Source organism: Colobus angolensis, unplaced genomic scaffold, assembly GCF_000951035.1.
Source record: "Colobus angolensis palliatus isolate OR3802 unplaced genomic scaffold, Cang.pa_1.0 Scaffold179, whole genome shotgun sequence".
In the NCBI taxonomy this organism is placed as follows: domain Eukaryota; kingdom Metazoa; phylum Chordata; class Mammalia; order Primates; family Cercopithecidae; genus Colobus; species Colobus angolensis.
In genome coordinates this window covers 5,343,776-5,348,443 of record NW_012114921.1, presented here as the reverse complement: position 1 = coordinate 5,348,443, position 4,668 = coordinate 5,343,776, and positions in this window count along the sequence as shown.

Below are 4,668 nucleotides of genomic sequence, written 5' to 3'. Positions count from 1 at the left end.
GCCTTATATATATACTCTGATGCTAACCTTTTGTTAAATATATGGCAGATAGCTCTTCCAACTATTCTGCTTGCATTTGAATGTTATTTATGGAGTCTGGGGTGGTTGTCATAAAGTGTAAACTATTGTTTTAGTAAAATGTATCAATTTTTTCTTTGTTGTCTACGTTTTTAATGTTATTAAGAAGCTTTGTTTTTTCTAAGATCATAAAGATATGCTCAGATATTTTCTTCCCAAGTTTTACCTTTCCATGTTTAGTCCATTCAAATTTTTGTTTTTGTGTTGAGTGTGAGGAATATTACACATGAAAACTGGCCCAACATCATTTATTATTAAAGCCCATCTTTTCCCCACTAGTATTTAATGCCTCCTTTAATACACATCACGTTCTCACAAATGCCATGGTCTATTTCTGAAATCTATTTTGTTCCACAGTTCTTTTTACCAATTACTATACCCATAGCATACAATCTAATAACCACAGTGTTGAATTGTTCTTTAATATCTGATAGGGTGTATCATCTACTTTTTTTCAAAGCTAATAAATGTTAGCAATTATTATTACTATTTGTACACCTTTAGACTTCCTTATGATTTTAAAATCACCTTGTCAAGTTATTTGAAAAATCTCATTAGGGTATTGATTAGAATGTCATTAAATTTATAGACTCCTATGGAAAGAACTGATACATTTAAAATGCTGAGTCTTCTGATCTATGAACATGGTATATATTTATGCATTTATTCAAATTTCCTTTTATATTCCTCAATAAAACATAAGCATTTTCTCTACAAAATTCTTGAACATTTTAACTAGTATGTCTCTAGGTATTTATAGTTTTTGTTACTGTTGCAAATATCTTTATATTCTATTACCTTTTCTAATTGCTTAATTAGAATGCTGCTCTTGTATTCAGCAATTTTGCTACACTTTCCTATTAGTTCCAATGGTTTTCCACTTGATTCTGTTGGGTTTCCCCATATCCTTGGCAACCTTTGCCTGTTGTCTGTTGCCATTGCCAAACTTTAATTTTTGCCAGTCTTCTAGTAGAAATGTTACTTCATTATGGTTTTGCTTTTCCTTTATTATTAGTGAAGCTGAATATATTTTCATATTTATTGATTCTTCTAGTTTCCTCTTCCATGAATGAACTGGTTGTTCATCTTTTACCCATTTTTAAAAAATGTTTTAATTTTTTTTGTAGAGATGGGATTTCACTATGTTGCCTAGGCTGGTCTCAAACTCCTGGGCTCAAGCAATTCAACCACCTCAGTCTCCCAAAGTGCTGGGATTACAGGCATCAGCCACCACACCCAGCCAATCTTATTCTTCATGGTTTATAGTGTGTCTTTAAAAATTCTTTCTGGCTGGCCTGGTGGCTCATGCTTGTAACCCCAGCACTTTGGGAGGACAAGGCAGGTGGATCACTTCAGGTCAGGAGTTCAGAACCAACCTGGCCAACATGGTGAAAGTCTGTCTCTACTAAAAATATAAAAATTAGCTGGGCGTGGGGACTTGCGGCTGTAATCCAAGCAACTTGGGAGGCTGAGGCAGAAGAATTGCTTGAACTTGGGAGGTGGAGGTTGCAGTGAGCCGAGATCGCACCACTGCACTCCAGCGTGGCTGACAGAGCAATTCCGTCTCAAAAAAAAAAAAAAAGTGGCAAAGAATATCAACACAGTTTTCAGAAGAGAAAACACAAATGGCTAAGCTGAGCACAGTGGCTCACACCTGTAATCCCGGCACTTTGGGAGGTGAGGTGAAAGGATCGTTTGAGCCCAGGAGTTCAAGACCAACCTTGGCAATCTAGTAAACCATTTATATTTAAAAAATAATGAAAATAGGGCCAGGTGTGATAGCTCATGCCTGTAATCCCAGCACTTTGGGAGGCCAAGGCAGGTGGATCACCGGAGGTCAGGAGTTCAAGACCTGCCTAGCCAACATGGTAGAACCCTGTCTCTACTAAAAACACAAAAAGTAGCTGGGCGTGATGGCACACGCCTGTAGTTCCAGCTACTCAGGTGGCTGAGGCAGGAGAATCTTTTGAAAAATCTGGGATGTGGAGGTTGTAGTGTGCTGAGATCGTGCCACTTGAGGAGTAAGACTCCGTCTCAATCAATCAATAAAATACAAATAGCTCTTAAACATATAAGAAGTTTCTAACCTCTCTCATAAGAGAAATACAAATGAAGATAACAGACGTCACTGGCAAAACTTGATGACACAGTAAGCTGGCAAATGTGTGAATAGGCATCCTTATACACTGCCTGTGAAACATAAACTGATGCAACTTCTATCACCAATTTGGCAACATTTATCGAAAGTACAACTGAGCATAGCCTTCAACATAGAAATTCTAGTTCTATTAAGCATATTCTGAGAGTGAAAAAAAAAGAGAAATTCTAGTTCTAGAAATTTAATTCAACATGTGCAGTCCTAGCACACATGCAGAATGGAATACTGATATTGATTGCAGTGTTATTCATATTGTCAAAAATGTAAACAACTTAAATGTCCATTAAGAGAAATCTTGTTAAATAAATTCTGGTCCATCTATACAATAGACACTGTAATGAACAGACTCTAAGATGGTCCCAATTATCTCTGCTTCCTGGAACTCATGCTAGTAATCCCCTCCCATTAGGTGTGGGTTGGACATGTAACTTCTTCTAACACAGAATGTGGCAAAGGTGACAGGATGTCACTTCCACGATTATATTACACAAGATTATGACATATTATTATTTTTTGAGACAAGGTCTGGCTCTATCGCCGAGGCTGGAGTGCAGTGGTGCGATCTTGGCTCACTGTAACCTCCACCTCCCAGTTTCAAGTCAACCTCCTCAGTAGCTGGGACTATCATGACCGGCTAATTTTTGTATATTCTGTAGTGAGTGTTTTGCCATGTTGCCCATGCTGGTCTCAAACTCATGGGCTCAAGGGATCCATCTGCCTCAGTCTCCCAAATTGCTGGGATTACAGGCGTTAGTCACTGTGCCTGGCCAAGATCATGACAACTATCTTGATAGCCAACTTCCTTCCTTGATGTCTTTGATGAAGCTAGCTGCCATGTTGTGACTACCCCAGGGAGAGGGTCAATTGGCAAGGAATTGAGGGTTGATTTCCACCCAAAAGCCAACAAGAAACTGAGGCCCTCAGTCCTATAACCCATAGAGAATTGAATTCTGCCAATAACCATGTGAACATGAACAGATCTTTTCTCAGTCAAACTTTGGGATGAGACCACAACTCTGGGTGGCACCTTGATTGCAGCCTTGTGAGAGATCCTGAAGCAGAGGACCTAGATAAGCTGTGCCTAGACTCCTGACTTACAGAAACTGTGAGACAGTAAATGTGTTTTTTTCAGCCACTATGTTGTTACACAGCAATAGATAAATAATACAGATAATATGCAGCTCTTAAAAGAATGATGCAGTTCTATATGTACTGATAATAGAATAAACTCCATACTAAGCATGCATACACACACACACACACACACAAAAGTGAGGTCAGCGGGCACAGTGGCTCACACCTGTAATTCCACCATTTGGGGAGGCTGAGGAGGGGTGGACTGCTTGAGCCAGGAGCTCAAGACCAGCCTGGGCAAAATGGTGAAAGCCCATTTCTACAAAATACACAAAAATTATCTGGTCATGGTCATGCCTCCTGTAATCCCAGCTACTTGGGAGGGTGAGGTGGAGGCTGCAGTGAATCAAGACTGCACCACTGCACACCAGCCTGGGCAACAAAGAAGGACCCTGTCAAAAAATAAAGAATAAAAAATGTGAAGTCAAAAGTGTGTATAATGTTTTCATTTATGTACATAAAAATACTTGTCTAGGCATAGAATCTCTCTGGCATCTCTGGAATGATACATTAAAAAATTGGTAACAATGGTTGCCTCTTGGTAGGGGAACTGGGTAGCTGGGGACCTCATGAATTTTGCTCCATCTACATGAAAGTATAACTCAAAAAATCTGAAACCCATCTGTTCCCATTTGTCTTAAAATCAAATTCCCACATGATTTGGGCGCTGCCTACTTCTCCAACTTCAATTTCTCCACTCTTCTTTGCTCTTAGGACCCTCTAGCCACTAGAATATAAATTCCTTATGGACAGCAATATGGCTTTCTTGTCCACTTTTTTGATTTCCAGCATTGAGCACAATGCATAACACTCAATAAAAATTCATTAAATATTTTTGTGAAGTGATAATGGATTTCATTTGCAGTTTTAGTAGGGATTAAGAGATGTAATGTCTAGTACTGTACTTGGCACCTAACAGTATGGGGTTTACCTTCTGTGTATCACTTGAAGGGCTGTTATTTAAATATGAGTAGACCCCCAGTATGTTCTGCTCCAGAAACCGACAGGACAAAGTCAGAGAAGGAAAAATATTAACTCATCATTAAAAATGCCCTAACAAACAGCTGCACATATGGGAGGGGCTGCTTTGAGAGGTGAGCACTCCCATCCTGCTTTAATCAACTATCTTTTTCAGAAAATCACTAAAAAAATTAATAAATCTGGCCAGGTGTGACTCATGCCTGTAATCCCAGCAGTTTAGGGGGCCGAGGCAGGTGGATTGCCTGAGCTCAGGAGTTCGAGACCAGCTTGGGCAACATGGTGAAACCCCATCTCTACTAAAATACAAAAAATTAGTT